The sequence below is a fragment of the Prionailurus bengalensis genome, chromosome C1 (assembly GCF_016509475.1).
Source record: "Prionailurus bengalensis isolate Pbe53 chromosome C1, Fcat_Pben_1.1_paternal_pri, whole genome shotgun sequence".
Taxonomy (NCBI): Eukaryota; Metazoa; Chordata; class Mammalia; order Carnivora; family Felidae; genus Prionailurus; species Prionailurus bengalensis.
The window spans coordinates 215,485,741-215,502,429 of NC_057345.1; the positions used below are offsets into that span (position 1 = coordinate 215,485,741).

The following is a 16,689-nucleotide window of genomic DNA, read 5'->3' on the forward strand; positions in this document are numbered from 1 at the left end:
TCTATTTATCCAGCTGTTTCTGCGTGGTGAGGGATGCGGTAAAAACCCGTGAGTTACGTGATCACAAGTCCATTGCCTGACTTCATTTGCTGTGAAATGAGTTTTTTTAATTAAAAGTACTATGCAGGATGCCATGCTGGTAAATAGGCATTCCATCAGTCCACGGACGGCCGTGCTGGGAAACGCATTACGGGCAGGGAGTGCAAATCCACATCCAGGAGACGCATCCACTCGGTTTGCCAGAGGCCAATGGAACCAAATCCAGCCCTCTTGCTTTTCTTTGAGCTCCGTCCCCTGGCCACCGGGATGGCCTCTGCGTTTGGGTATTTCTCATCTCCCTTGGTCTCTGCCCCTGGGCCCTGGGTCCGCTTTCCCTGAGCTACAGTCCTGTGTGGTGCCAGTCGAAAGTGTCCCCCGGGCCTAGTTCCAAATGACCCTGACGCTGAACTGCCCTCTAAGACCATTCTGACTCAGGTTCAAATGTCCCGGACAAATAATCATCTCCACCCCCGCAACTCATAAAAGTACAGCTCTCTGACGTGTCTGCTGCAAAAGAACAGAGTCCACAGTTGGCTTCTGCAGACCTCAGAATGTTCCTCCAACGCTGGCCTCCTGCCTGGGAGCCTGAGCAGTGTGGTGCGTGTGGTAGAGACGAACAGGAAGCCTGAGGCGGTTCCCTCCTGGAGCTCACAGTCGGCAGGGGAGAAGCCCCAGGACGCAGCAAGTGGGGTGCAAAGGCACACGTGCAGAGTGCCGTGGGGCCACTCTGGGGGGCTGTGGCGTCCCAGGAAGGCCGGGGAAGAAGCAAGGCCTCCTGGAGGATTTGGGGCTCGAATGCAGTCGGCAGGTGCCCGGGCCGGCGGGCAGGTAACCCTCTCTCACCCGGACTCTGCAAGGGCAGACGTGGGAGAGGTGGGCTCCGTGCCGGAGGCGTTCCCGCGGTGAGGCTGCCACCGCGTGCAGTAAATGGTCCCAGTCGATGAACGGTTCGTCGCACGAGGCGCTGGGATCACTTCGTACACACGCTTCGCTTAGTCTCCCAGCGACCCTGTGGAGAGATTGTTATGGTCCCCTGTTTACAGATGAAACAGCAACTTGCACAAAGTCATGTGTCTTGTAAGGACAGAGATGGAGGTTGACCTTGGGTCAGCTGAGCCCCGAGTTCCAAACCTCCTCATGCAGGGAGGCTGTGGCTCACCTAGTGTGCAGGCCTTCCTTGGACTGATGGCACACGGTCGGGCCCAGAGTGGACCCAGGCCCTCTGGCTACATACTGACCCCTGCTGCTGCAGGGTGGTCCCCGTGGGGGAGAGGCCCACCCAGCCGGCCACAGAGAATCAAGAGAAAGCAAGCAGGGTAGCTTCCCCTGAGGCCCCAGTAAGGGGCAAGAGGGCATAGTCGTGTGCTGGCGGGGTGACGTTTGTATCCTTCCCCTAATCCCCCGCCATCCTTCCAACCCCAGACCACACCATGCGGGTTCCACAACCACGAATATCTGCCCAGGTTATTCTGTCTACAGTAGCCCATCACCTCGTCAGAGCCTCTGCACTGGCTTTGCAGGAAGCGAATTCCCACCCCGAGAGCAAAGCGTCCAAGTCTCTACACATCGCCCCAGCCAGCAAACCCAGACAATGAGGTTTGTACCCAGGGACTGACCTGATCGCTACCTTGACCTCCATCCGGGCAGGCAGGGGCTCAGAGCACCCCTCCACCGACCACACTCTCAATCAGCAACCCGAACGGACAGAGAAACCTGAATCAAGGAGGTCCAGACCACGAGCCCAAGAAGGCAGGTGGACCAACCAGATGTTCCGCAGCCGGCAGATCTTCCTGCTGTCCCCGGCTGGAGGATGGCTAACGACGCCCCAAGAGCCAGAGGCCCGTCTCAGCCTTGGCCTCATTCTGCCCTCCCCAGACCACTCTTGCCCCCCTTCAGGAAGGTTCCTGGAAGGTGGTGGGAGTCCTACAGAGGCTGAGCACATGCTGGTCCCCCACCCCCATGATCTGTTTTCTCAGTTCTCTTCTCCCTCCTTGAAGTGTCTGCCGTGCCCAGCTCCTGCCCCCCCCCCGCCCCCGGGGCTGTGGTCCTGGCCCCCCCATTGCTGTCACTAATTCAGCTGCGTGTATGCCTTACTCTTCCCCCACCCGACCCCATGCACACCTTCTGTCTCTTGATGGTTCCCACTTGGCCCTTTTGACCTCCAAGCCCCTTCATTTCAAAAGCTAGGGGGCTGGCCCCTCCCGTGTGACAGAATGGCCAGAGGTCCCTGCCCTCCCCTAACATGGTGCTTCTTGGGAGACTTTCAACAGGCAGCCAAGGTTGGGACCACAGTCTCGGAGGGGCCTCCTGCCCTCCTTCCCACCTGCCGATGTCTCCCTAGCACCCCCAGTGTCTTCCCCTCATGTAATCAGTGTGTTCCCACCGGCCCCCCCCTCCAGCCTCCACAGTCCCACCCCAAATAGTGGCTCACTCTGATGTGGAGAACAAGGTAAAAGAAATGTAGAAGAAAAGAAAGAAAGAAATACCCTTTGCAGCCCGCTGACAAGTGCTTGAGACAGAGTGACCTTCCTCCGGGAACACAGCTGCCTCATACTTTGCTAGAGGCAAAAGGCAACCTTAGCTCGCCATTGGCCCGACCTCCAGGATCCTCTAAGGCTTCTCTAATACATAAAAAAATACATAAACTTTTCTATAATAACTTCATATAATATGTAAAAGCTTCCTTTATCTCTACCCCTGCCCTAAGATACATGCTAGCCCTCCAAACAGATGGCCCACTGATACACATCTGCAGGGTCTCATGACTAAGGTTTTACTAGACAGGAGTAAATAACCGTATCCTAACAGAAGCCAGCCCCTCGAGGTCCTGGAGACCTTGCCTCCAAATTCCTTAGAGACTTAACGCTCCCTAAACCCGCCCTCACTTGGAAGTATACAGTCAGTCACGCCCCCAGTGCAGCTGTAGCCACAGGTCCTGTCCCCGTGCTTTAATTAATCCACCTTTTTGCACCAAAGATGCCTCAAGAATTCTTTCTTGACCATTCACTCTCGAACCCCAACATTTCACATCAACTCGACTGAGCCCAACACTGCTGACTGAAGGGCTGCCCGTATTTCTTCAGTTAGTGCCCTCCTAGGTCATATTTTGGCCAGACTGAGTTCCTAGGGTGCCCCAGATACACCCTTGTTCTTCCTGCCTGCTGTTGGAAACCACCTCCCCCCCACCCTTTGCCCACCTCTATCACCCTTCCAATATTGCTTCCTCCAGGGAGCCCTCCTGGTCCCCTCCCGCCTGAATTACAGACTCCTTGCATTCCTATAGCGCTGGGCACATGCCAGTGCCCTTGTCTGTTCCTCCTGCTGGGGGTGGGTTCTGTGATAGCAGGTGCCACTCCCTTGTCTCAGGGGCTGAGTTGGAGCGGACACCCGCAGATACTGGCTGCCCAAAGAACCTTTGCCAAAAGCAGATGAACAAAATGCCTTAGTCATGGTGGTATTCTGCACAGCACTGCTTCTGCCCAAAGAACTCATTTGACAGCAAATGAAGTGCAGCTACGGGGATTGTGCGAGAGGGCTTCCCTGGTCTTGTGGATGGGCCACCACCCTGATGCGGGGCGTGAGGCTGTTGATTTCTGTGTTTGAGTTTTGTACACTGGGGATTCATGAATTCTTGCTGCTTGTAGTAGTTGTTCGGATGATTCGCTTGGATTTCCCAGGGATGCGGATAATCTTATCTTCTAATAGTGAAAGGGTTCCTTTCTCCTTTCAGATTTGTAGATCTCTCTCTTCTCTTCCCAGATTGCATTGGTTAGCACCTACAGTACATTCTTTTTCTTTTTTTAAGAATTTTGTTTATTTTTATTATTTTTTAATATTTTATTTTTAACTATTTTGCGAGAGAGCATGCACGCACGTGCAAGCAAGCCAGGGACAGGCAGAGAGAGACACACACACAGAGAAAGAGAGAGAGAGAGAGAGAGAGAGAGAGAGAGAGAGAGAAGAGAGAATCCCAAGCAGCCTCCATGCCCAGCATGAAGCTCAACACAGGGCTCGATCCCACAACTATGAGATCACGACCTGAGCTGAAATCAAGAGTCGGGCGCTTAACCGACTGAGCCAACCAGGCGCCCCTCCAGTACATTCTTAAATCATGTTGCTACTAGTGGGCTTTTGCTCTTGCTCCTGACTTGGCGGGAATGCATCTAACAGTCTCCATTAAATACCATTCTGAGGGGCGCCTGGGTGGCGCAGTCGGTTAAGCGTCCGACTTCAGCCAGGTCACGATCTTGCGGTCCGTGAGTTCAAGCCCCGCGTCGGGCTCTGGGCTGATGGCTCAGAGCCTGGAGCCTGTTTCCGATTCTGTGTCTCCCTCTCTCTCTGCCCCTCCCCCGTTCATGCTCTGTCTCTCTCTGTCCCAAAAATAAATAAAAACGTTGAAAAAAAATTTTTTTAAATACCATTCTGAGTTTGGAGCTAAGATATATTCAATCCTGTTAAAGAAGAGAACAAAAAGTGTAAACGTTGCAGGGCAGAGCGCACGGATTGTGAGAAATAGGACCACGGACCCAATCAAAGGGGGGATTCGGGGACTCGGAACACAGCGAAGCCAGGCTTTACTCAACATTCTTGCAAGAGAGGGTGTCTGATGGACAGGCACACTCAGAGAAATTACAGCAGACAATGTATCTCCTAGCATGCAAGTCCCTCCCCTGATTCCTCATTGGATGAGCACTACAGAGGCAAGCCCCTCCCTTGATTCCTCATTGGCTGAGTACTACAGAGCTTACAGACTTACCCAGAAGTAGCCTATGCCCAGGTAAGGTCAAAAATACATTCCTTGAGGTGATGCACAGACTTCAGTTCTTTGGCACATACTCAGGCAAAGCCCTCGAAAAACAAGCCCACTAAATGAAGAGGGGGAAGAAGAACCAGGAAGTGAAGTCTCTAAGGGTTTGGGACTGCACTGAGGTGGGGGAAGGGGGCTCATACATATTCCCAATATGTAAACGTACTGTTAACTAGACAGCACAACTTTCATTTGGTATTTCTGAAAATAAATCATCTCACTTGCTTCTCACATGGATGTACAATTCTTTTAGCCAGTTCCCTTTATATAATGCACCTTTGGTTTATTTCTAATCTTTTGCTAATCGGAAGAAACCTGCAATAACTAACTGGCGTATATCTCTATCATTTTGCACATGTACAGTCTCTGCAGGATAAATCCCCGGGATCGGAACTGCTAGGCAGGGTCAGAGTAGAAGGAGTTGATAATCAAGGCCAAATTTCTCACCAGCTTACACGCTCACCAGTGATGTGCCTGTTTCCTCACAGCCGCACCATGATATTGTGATTTATAAGAGATATATATATATATTTGGTCATTCAGACAACCAAAACATATTTTGGATATATGTTTGGGTTTCGCTCTTGGCTCATAGCTCCCAAAACCTTTGGAATTTGCTGAGCAGTAAGAGTGATGGGAGCATCTTTCGGTATGACCCTCAGTCTTTGTCCTCAGTTCCTGAAATCTATTCACAGCCACAAAGGTGAATGGGTGTCTTGTTATTCACAAACCCTTTTCTGGGGTATGTTAATGAGCGGCTTTAGGAAAGCACCTAAATCTGAGGGCTGGTTGCCTGGGAAACCAGTGTGACTAGATGGCTTCCAGGGAGGGAAAGAGGCTGGGGGCTGATCACCAAAGGCCAAGGATTTGATCAATCGCACCTCTGTAGGAGGCCACCATAAACCCCAAAAAGGTGGGGCTTTGGAAAGTTTCCAAGCTGGGGATGCTTCCTGGGGAGCCAGGAATGTCGGTCCCAGACTCCTCAGGGACAGAAGCTCCTTTCGCACAGAATTTGCCCTATGTATCTCGTTACCTGGCTGTTGATTCATATCCTTCAATTCCTCGATAATCTGGGGAGTTAACAGGTTTTCTGAGTTCTGTGAGCCATTCTAGCAAATGAATCGAACTCAAGGAAGGGTTAGTAGGGACCTCTGATTAAAAGCCAGTCGGTCAGAAGCATAGGTAGCAACCAGGGCTTGTGATTGGTGTCTGAAGAGGAGGGCAGTCTTCTAGGACTGAACCCTGCACCTGTGGGTGCACAGTGTCAGAACTGAGTGGAATTGTAGGACACCCAGCTGGTGTCTGAGCATGGCTTGCTGGCTTGGGGAGCTCCCGGGCCCCCCCCCCACACACACATACACACTGGAATTAGGAGCAAAACACAAATACCTATCAAATGTGTATCCTATAAAACTTTTTGATTTATGCTAATTTTGATAAGTCAAACAATAGCTCCATGTCATTCTTATGAGTGAGACTGAGTTTCTTTCATATATTTAAGAACGATTTGTTTTTGCTTTTCTAATCATAAATATATGATTAATGGTCAATAGACCATTTTTCTATTAAATTGATGGATCGTCTTTTTCTTATTGACTTCTAGTAGTTCTTGGTGTACTAAGGAGACCATCCCTTTGTGATATGAGCTTGACCCGTGCAAGGAGTCCAGGGAGGCTCACCCGATGTGATGAGATGAAGCCGCCATTCTGTTGGTGGCCAAGGATGGGCAAGAGAATCCAGGATGGGTTGTATCTTCTTAACAAGAAAATCTGTTTATGCAGGTAAGCTTGGCCCTAAAGTGGCTGCCGGTATAACTGACTGTGGAATCTCTAGGGTATAAGAAGACAAGGTGCCATGAGGGCAGTGCGAGCATTTGGCAGAAATGGCGAGCATTTGGCAGAGCCCCATCCTCTCAGTGGGAGGAGCTACAATGTGTCTTGCTTGTGGCAGCTGCTGATAGGTCTTGCTCCGCTGTCTCCTGTTCCTCTGGACGGTGTGAGCAAGGGTTCTGGCCATGATCTGTCGACACACTTAGTTCCTTTCTCTGCCCAGTAATCACTGTCTCCTACGGACAGCCCTCCACTCTGATCTGCCGGGTTGTCGAGTGCTTTCATCTGCTGCCCCCCCCCCAAAAAAAGCACAGACCAGCAGAGGAATAAGTATTCTTTTCTAGATTGTCTGGTTGTGCCCAAGACGTTTTCACATCCAGAGTCTTGCTGCTGTCTTTTTCTTAATGTGTATTTTTGGGAGAGAGAGAGCAATAGCGTGCACGTGAGCAGGGGGGAGGGGCAGAGAGAGGGAGAGAATCCAAAGCAGGCTCCAGGCTCCGAGCTATCAGCACAGAGCCCCATGTGGGGCTCGAACCCATGAACTACGAGATCATGACCTGAGCTGAAGTCGGACGCTTAACCGACTGAGCCACCCAGGCGCCTGATGCTTCTATCTATTCAAGTTGGCCAGTCTTTCTTTTTATGACTTCTGGAGTTTGAATCCTACTTGAAAAGGCTTCTCCAGATGTACTGACAGAGAAAGGCAAAGGTTGGGAAGAACCACAGGTCAGCGGTGGAGAGATGGGAACCAATCGTACCGCCACAGAAGGGATTTCAAGGAGGGCCTGGCTTGCCCCAAACCAGGAAGGAGCAAGTGCAGGCAGGGGCTCCAGGTTCAAGAACTGGCCAAGCTGGTGAGGTTGCAACCGGAGAGCACAGACCAGAGAAGGGTGCTGGCAACCGGTACCTAACGCGATCAGCCGACAGGCCACAGGAGGCAGGAAGAAGGTGACTCACGGCAGGGCAACAGGGTGGGCAGACAGAGTAGGAGATTCAGAAAAAGACTGGAAGGAAAGGGCCACCTGTACGTGATCAGCAACACAGCGGCTCCAGGAGATGGCAGAGACCAGAGGTTGGGCAGGGAGAGGCGGCTGACGGAGGGGAGGCCGAGGACCCACGAGGGGAGATGTGTGGGGGCAGAGATGTCTTCCCTGGTGAGGACACAGGATGAAGCACAAAGGGAGATCACAGCCACGGTAAAGCTCGCCTGCTGGCCGACACCATCGCTTAACTGGACACACCTCGTCCCTGAACGTGCGCCCTGCTCACCGGTATCTGAGCCCAGGCACCCGAGATTCTAATAAATCACTGTCCTAGCTTAAGTCCCTGTTACTTTCCTTGATACGGAAGGCGGCGGGGGGGGGGGGGGGCATGAATTAAGACAGGGAGCCCCCGTGGCTCTTCTGAGCCTGGCCCTCTGATTTCACAGCCTTTGTCTGAGGCCTCAACTAGCGCAGAGCAAGCAGTCCCCTGAGCAGTGGTCACCTTAGATCTCGCGCAGCCTCCGGGCGGATCTAGGCGCCAGCCTGGGCTCAGAAGTGTCACTCCAGCAGCGTGTCAGCTCACCTGGACTCCAGTGTGTGGTAGCAAAGCATCTGCCAGGTCAAGGGCGCCTGCAGATGAAAGCCGGCGTCTCCGAGAACTTCAGCTTATGGAAGCCTTCCTGCAACGTGCAGCGTTTCTTACTGCCGTCAAAGAGCCCGGTAAAATGCTAGGAGCTGCTGGAGTGAACCCTACAGTGCTGGGTTAGAGGAGGAGAAATCAGCCTGAGAGTATGTTTACTTAGCTGCACACACATATGTACACAGAGAGAGAGAGAGACCGCAATAGATACAGGCGTGTGTAAACAGCATCGGCGGGTCTTGCTGATACCATGGGCCCTGACAGGCTGTGACGAGGACACTTCACCTCTGAGGTCCTCTTCCCCAAATCCACAACCTGTCTGTTTCCTCATGAGAAAAGATCAGAAAAGCCCACAATGAGGGATAGTCTACAAAATTCCAAAACACCTGACCTATTTAGTAATATTCAATGCTATTCAAAGTGTCAATGTCATGAAAGACCAGAAAAGACCTGGAAACTGTTACAGATTAGGAGAAACCAAGGAGACATGACGACTAGATGTAACATGGGATCCTGGACCAGAAAAAGGACGCCAGTGGAAAACCTGGGGAAATCTGGATCAAGTCTGACGTTTAGCTAATGGCAGTGTACCAATGCTAATTTCTTGGTTCTAATCAATGTACCGTGGTTATGGGAGATAGTAATATTAGGAGAAGCTAGGTGAAGGGTGTATAGGAATTTTGTGAACTATCTTTGCAACTGTTGTGTAGATCGACACAATTATTTCAAAATAGGGGTGGCTGGGTGGCTCAGTCAGTTCAGCGTCCAACTCTTGATTTCGATCCCAGGATCATGGGATCGAGCCCCACGTTGGGCTCCATACAGAGTGTAGAGCCTGCTTAAGATATTCTCTCTCTCTCTCTCTCTCTCTCTCTCTCTGTCCCCCCACCCCGTGCCCATCTCCCTAATTCACGCTCTCTCAAATTAAAACAATAAACAATTTAAAAAAACAAAATAAAACTATTTCAAAATAAAAACTCCAAGGGGCGCCTGGGTGGCTCGGTCGGTTAAGCGTCTGACTTTGGCTCAGGTCATGATCTCACTGTCTGTGGGTTTGAGCCCTGCAGCGGGCTCTGTGCTGACAGCTCAGAGCCTGGAGCCTGCTTCGGATTCTGTGTCTCCCTCTCTCTCTGCTTCTCCCCAGCTTGTGCTCTCTCTCTCTCTCAATAATAAATAAATAAACTTAAGAAAATTATTTTTAAAAAGTCCAAAATCTTGCATGGGGGGTGATTCTTGATTTAAATGCCTCCATCTTGCTCCAAGGTGGGGCCTGGGATCCTGCTTCTCCAGAGCAAGTTCCTGAGGCTCCATTGGTGCCAGTAGCAGGGCACTGGCAGACAGGCCTCTCACTCTACCCACCAGGCTCCCCTACCCTGATCCTTGTCCTAAGTCAGCACACAGCTTGCAAGCGCTTTTGGTTCCCAGCTCTGACTGGGCAAGTTTAGCCTGACAAGAAATGAATGTGAGCCCCGCTTGGTACGTGGGAAACATTTTGTGACCTCAGGTCAAAAGAGACCACGCTAGGGGCACCTGGGTGGCTCGGAAGGTTAAGTGTCTGACTTCGGCTCAGGTCATGATCTCACAGTTCGTGAGTTTGGGCCCCACATCGGGCTCTGTGCTGTCAGTGCAGGGCCTGCTTTGGATCCTCTGTCTCTCTCTCTCTGCCTGTCCTCCACTCACGCTCTCTCTCCCTCTCTCTCTCAAAAATAAATAAACATTGAAAAAAAAAAAGAATGAGGGGCACCTGGGTGGCTCAGTTGGTTGAGCGCCCAGCTCTCTGTTTTGACTCAGGTCATAATCTCATGGTTTTGTGGGTTCAAGCCCAGGTGTGGTTTGCGCTGGCATAGAGGAGCCTCCCTGGGATTCTCTCTCCTTCTCTCTGTCCCTTTTCCACTCGCACTGTCTCTGACTCTCTCAATAATAATAATAATAATAATAATAATAATATTTTTTAAATGATCCAAGCGACTTAAAAAAAAAAAAAAAAGACCATGCTTACGAGGCCGAATAGGACCCACCCCCACCCTGGCCACAGCAGGAGGAAAAGTGTTTAGGACCTCAAGTGGCAGGTGGTAAAAAAAGAAAACCCAACGAGGAGACACGGCTCCCGAAGGACCAGCAGAAAGGAGACAGGTGGGCAGCCCCAAGACTAGGAGGCATAACCCACTTTGCCCATCAAGGAGCCCCTCTTGATCCCCCACTCTGGGTGGGCTCTGGGTGGTCTGCACACGTCAGAGCGCTGGAGTCTAAATGAAGGAGGCATGATGGGCCAGTGGTCAGACTGTCCCCTCCCGGGTTAAGGCATGCTAAGGTGGTCACAGATCCACCGAATCACGGCCAACAGGCAGGAAAGGGGCACCGTACCAACACTAAGCTGGGTCTCTAGAACAACTATTGGCAAGATGTAAATCCAAAATGAGCCGAGGCTTGCAAAACTCACCACACGCCATATAAAAGACCGTCGGATTGATGATCAGAGCATAAAAGGAACTGGGGGCAAATGGTGTGAGATTAACAGGGGAAGAACAAACTGCCTTCTCTGTTGGAAAACGGGTCAACCCAAGGGTAGACCAGATGGCTGTAATAGAATCTGGGAGTCAGAACTGAGGACGACGGGCTGACCTCTGCTGCCTTCTGGAGCTGCCCTGGCACCGGTGGCAACGGGCAGCCTGCCGGTTTGGCCCCGAAGGTGCTAAATGTCCAGGCTCTGAGCCCCGGGCCAACTGGGAAATGCTCACGGCTTATTTATAAAATGATGGCTCAGTGGTAAGTTTTTCCAGACTGCAGCTGCCAGGAAGGGGTAGACAGGGGTGCTCTGAGACCCACCGTGAGCTACACAGGAAATTCCTCAAGACACAAGTCAACGTGACGTAAGATATCAACTGGTCCCGCACCTGTCGTGCCTCTGCCTTCTCTTCCAAGACCCAGAGGCCCAGGGCTCACTAAGTACCTCCTGGTCGTGCCCTTCCTTCCACCGCCCTTCTCCCCTCCAGGCAACCCGGCGCCCCTCACCTGTGCTCAAGCCTCCCTTCTCACCGGACAACAGCACCATTATCAGATGCCCCTCTGCACACACTTTTTCCTGCTTCATCTCTACCAAACACACTTCATCCCTCTTTCTAAATGATTTCTTATTTTAAAAAAAATGCTCATTTGGGGGCACCTGGGTGGCTCAGTCGGCTAAGCGTCCGCCTTTGGCTCAAGTCATGATCTCACGGTTCATGGGTTTGAGCCCCACATCAGGCTCTCCGCTGTCCTCGCGGAGCCCGCTTTCGCTCCTCTGTCCCTGTCTCTCTTCTCTCTCTGCCCCTCCCCTGCTCACTCACTCTCTCTCAAAAATAAACAAATACATTTTAAAAATAAGTAAAATTTAAAATGTTCATTTGATAAACTGTGGGGCATCCATACAATTGGTTATTATTCAGTGATAAAAAGAAATAAGCTATTGGGGCGCCTGAGTGGCTCAGTCGGTTGGGCGTCCTACTTTGGCTCAGGTCGTGATCTCGCAGTCTGTGGGTTCGAGCCCCACATCTGCTCTGATAGCTCAGAGCCTGAAGCCTGCTTTGGACTCTGTGTCTCTTTCTCTCTCTCAAAAATAAGTAAACATTAAAAAAAAAAAAAAAACTTCTATCGGGAGTGGTTTGACTTTCATTAAATGCTTCTTCATAGATATCAAGTGATCTTTTCTTTTCCTTTGCTATATTAATGGGACAAAATTCATGAATAGGTTATCGAATTTTTAAAAAATATTTATTTATTGGGGTGCCTGGGTGGCTTAGTCGGTTAAGCGTCTGACTTTAGCTCAGGTCATGATCACTCAGTTCGTGGGTTTGAGCCCCGTGTTTGGCTCTGTGCTGACAGCTCAGAGCCTGGAGCCCCTGGAGCCTGCTTCGGATTCTGTGTCTCCCTCTCTCTCTCTGTCCCTCCCCTGCTCATGCTCTCTCTCTCTCAAAAATGAATAAATATTTTTTTAAGTTTGTTTGTTTATTTGTTTATTTATTGGGGGGGGAGGGCAGAGAGAGCAAGAGAGACAGAGAATCCCAAGCAGGCTCCGCACTGTCTGTGCAAACCCCAACAGGGGGCTCGAACTCATGAATCATGAGATCATGACCTGAGCAAAGATCAAGAGCCAGACACTTAACTGACTCAGCCACCCAGGGGCCACAGGTTATCGAATCTTGAACCATGTCTGCATTCCCAGAACAAAGCTACTCGGTTGTGAAGGTTCCTTACTGAGGTCAAATGCAGGATTTGATTTGGTAACCTCTGCACGCAGTTAGCACCCCCGGCCAGACTGCTCCGAGGGTTCCCCCTCCTCTTCGCCATTTATTTATCTTCTTCTGCACTGCTTTGTCTCTTCCCAGCTAAAAACGACTTCCCACGCCCCCACCCTTCCCTTCCCAGCCTCTGAAATGAATGGTCTAGGCCAGCAGGCACCACTACCTCACGCCCTCTCTCCCGAAGCCCAGAAGCCACTTCCCGTCCTCCGCATTCTCCCTGGCCTCGGGCGACCTCATCTCACTCGGCTTTCTGGGTGGGCTTCTCCGCCCCGGGGTTCCCTGCCCCCACTTCTCCGTTCCTCCCAGGACCACAAGTCAAATCCTCCCCTTCTGCCCCTCTTTCTCTAGGCTCTTCCCACCATCAACAGGATCTCGGATTAACGTCCAGGCTCTTGCTTCCTCTCCCCACCTGCCCGCTTGACATGAGATGTCACTGTCACCCCATATTCTGCAGGTCTGAAAGAACCCGTCACCCCATGTGGCCTGGACTTGGGAACAGTGGCACCCCTCTGTCACTCCTGCAAGTCCTCTTAATTTTCTTGGGCACGCTTCTCAGAGCTGCCCTTTCCCCTTGGTGCCTGGAAAGCTCTCTTACTAGCACTGATGTCACTATGTAGCTGAGCCTTTGATACATATTCTCATTCTGTCCCTCCAAGCCCCGAGAGCCTGGTAACAGTGATCCCATTTTACAGATAAGGAAGCTGAGGCTTTAGGAAAGGAAGCAATTTACCAGATCAGGTATCCAGTAATTTCGGAGCCTAAGAAGAGGTGGGGATGCCTCAGGCACCCCTTCCTCAGCAGACCCTTCCCTCCAGGGTCTGTCCCAGGTCCCTGGATGTCTCACTGTCTGGTTTGTCTCCTGCTCCATTTTCTTCCTCAGCTGGTGATGAAGTCAGACACCCAAACACTAACCCACAGCCCCGATCTTGGAGGGATGTTAGGGAATTAAGGACCAAGTGGTCAATGATGGTACCTGGCTAGTTTAGTCAGTAGAGCATGTGACTCAGTCTCAGGGTTGTGAGTTAGATCCACATGTTGGGTGTGGAGCCTATGAATAGAATAGAATAGAATAGAATAGAATAGAATAGAATAGACTAATAAATCTTAAAAATAGAAAAGGACCAAGCTGTCAAAATCCTGTGGCCCCCAAAGTCTCAGCCCCCCCTTTACCATAGAAAGGTGGCTTTTGGGGAGGTGGGATTTCTTGTTGCGACTCCCCATTATCTAGAAAAATAACTTCAACATAGAAGTTTAATACCTGGGGGCAAGCGGTACAGGACAGGTGGAGTGGACACAGGCTTTGGGGTCAGGAGCTTGCTAGCTATGTGGCCTCACACAGCTCTGACCTCAGGTTCTCATCTGGGAAGGTAGTGATTCTCTACCCCCTGAAGCTCCGTTAGGATCAAGTAAAGTCCCGAAGAAGCCGGGGCAGTGCCGGGGACGTAGTGGAGATCAATGAGCCGCAGCGATTACCAATAAATGTTGGAGCTAAGTGGGGGCCATGGTTCCTGTGACCCAGGAGAGCGGAATGTAAGGGGCACGGCAGCGCCATCTGGCGGTCACTCCCCTTTGCTGCATTTCGGCCCTCTTCAGGGAAACCTACAGAACAAGTCAAGGCCACGGATACCCCTGTATCCAGCGGGGCTGGCCTCTGGGGGCCACTGAGAGAGGATAGGCAGGGCTTGAGCTATATGGGTGTCACCTGGAGTGTCCAGGTCCTGTCTCTTCCCACCTTCCCACTAGACGTGAGATTTTAATGTCACCCCAGATCAAACAGGTCTGAAAGGGAGCGCATCCTCCCCATTCCCCCTTCCAGAAGTCTCCTTCATCTTCCACGACTTTTCAACAGAGGAGAAATTGACTAACTCCGCAATAACTTCTTCCGCTTTTAAATGATTCTTCAAGTAGGGGCGCCTGGATGGCTCAGTCAGTTAAGTGTCCATCGTCCGCTCAGGTCATGAACTCATAGTTCATGGGTTCAAGACCACATAGGCTCTCTGCTGTGAGCACAGAGCCACTTCAGATCCCCTTTCCCCCTCTCTCTCTGCCCCTCCCCTGCTCGTTCTCTCTCTAAATAAATAAATAAAACATTTTTTTTTTAATCCTAAAAAAAAGAGGGGCACCTGGGTGGCTCAGTTGGTTAAGCTTCTGACTCTTGGTTTCAGCTCAGGTCATGATCTCACGGTTCAGGGGCTCAAGCCCCACATCAGGCTCTGGCAGTACAGAGCCTGCCTAGGATTCTCTCTCTCTCCCTCTCTGCCCCTTCCCTGCTCTCTCTCTCTCTCAAAATAAAATCAAAAAAAAAAAAAAAAAAAGAGAGAGAGAGAGAGGGAGAGAGAGAAGAAAAAGAACAACACTAGCAGCCACCACAGTAACAATTAATGCTAGCAAGAAACATTATGAAGGTACACACTAAAACTAGTAAAAGGGGGCAAGAAATGGGAACCTTACATGGTCTCAAAGTTTCACCCCACCAAGCATTTGTCAAACGCATAGGGAATAAGAGAAATTTACAGCGTTAGAATCTGGCAAGTACCACCTCTATCAAGTGGACTGTTATTACCACCAGTCGTGGGACAGAGGAATATCAGGTGCCACCTACTAGGTGTGTTTTTTAAAAACTGTAAGATATTTCAAGCACACATGGTTATTTGATATATGTATACACTGCGAAAGAATTCCCCCTAATTAAACACATCAGTCACCTCACTTAAGTGTTACCTACTTTGTGTGTGAGAACGTTTAAGTTCCGCTCCCTTAGCAAATTTCATTTACAGTATGTAACCACCCAATTTCTGTTCCGGTTGGGCGCAGGGACGCGGGGATTCCTCACCACGACCACTAGGCGGCACTGCGGGTTGTTAAGTCCCCCGCCCGGCGCGAGGTGTGAAATCCTCTACCGCTGAAGCCGGGTTTGTCCCGGCGGAAGAGAGAATCGGGACCTGAAAGCTTGCCAGACCCCACGGCCTCCTGCAGTCGGGGGGCCAGGGGTGTTGACGTCCGCCGTCGCACTCACCTGGAACGGCGGAGACAGGGGGAGACGCGCCGCGCGGCTCCTCGGCTGCGGCCTCGCCGGCGCTCACCCGGCGGGTCGCGTGCGGAGAGTGGGCCGGGCTACAGGGGCTGCGCGCAGGTTCCGCGCGGCACTGACCCCGGTGTTTTAAGCTAGGGCGCACCCCAGGCTGGAGACACCCCGGAACAGCTTATTTCTAAAATAGAGGCTCCCAGGCTCCGCCTCCGGAGATTCCGGTTCCAGCCGGAGGTTGCTGAGAAGACGAAGACCGCACCCCGTCTGCCGGAGTCCGGGGAAGCGGAGCGAGGCCGTGTGTGTGAGCGTCTTAGCGCTGCTGGCGGCGAGCGCATAGTGGGTGTCCGTTAAAGGGGAGCTTTTATTATTTTCAGGGTTAGCAGTTAGCCGTTCAAGCCCCTGGGACTGTGTCGGCACAGAGTAGACACCCGATAAATGGCTGGTGAAGCAGCCAGTTCTGGGAGCAAATAGGAAGAGAAGGCGAGGGTGCTAGATCACTCAAATTACCAGGTGGGCAGGCACAGATCTGTTTTTTCTTGACATTTTAATTAAGAAAGTAGAAGTTCAGGGGCTCCTGTGGCGCAGTTCGTAGAGGTCGCCACTCTTGATCTCAGGGTGGGGAGTTTAAGCCCCACGGTGGGCATAAACTTTATATATTTTTTTCAGATATTTTATTTCTTTTTAAAAAATTTAATGTTCAAACATATTCATTATCAGAATGCATTTACATAGGTTTAACTCTTCTGTTACAAGACAACGGTTTTTTCAGAAGGGGGCGGGGGCGCCTGGATGGCTCAGTCGGTTAAGCCTCAGACTTCGACTCAGGTCATGATCTCAGGTTTGTGAGTTCAAGCCCCTCCTTGGGCTCTGTGCTGACAGCTCAGAGCCTGGAGCCTGCTTCCATTCTGTGTCTCCCTCCCTCTCTGCCCCTCCCCCCTGACAATCTCTCCCTCCCATCTCTCTCTCTCCGTCTCATAAACAAACATTAAAAATAAATAAATTAGAAATTAAAAAAAGCTAGGAGAAGCATAAGGCCCTTAAAATGAAAACGAAGTTGAACAGGTCATATGTAAACATGCTGTG

At 51.1% G+C, this 16,689-nt stretch overlaps 1 long non-coding RNA gene across 1 annotated transcript; it reads right to left on the reverse strand.

Moving 5' to 3' along the window:
- Window positions 1-85: 85 nt before the first annotated feature.
- On the reverse strand, window positions 86-16,222 carry LOC122481917. The gene is made up of 2 exons (XR_006296955.1): window positions 15,595-16,222; window positions 86-1,048 (listed from the first exon to the last, which is right to left on the reverse strand). It is a non-coding gene; the product is annotated as an uncharacterized LOC122481917 (long non-coding RNA).
- Window positions 16,223-16,689: the final 467 nt, after the last annotated feature.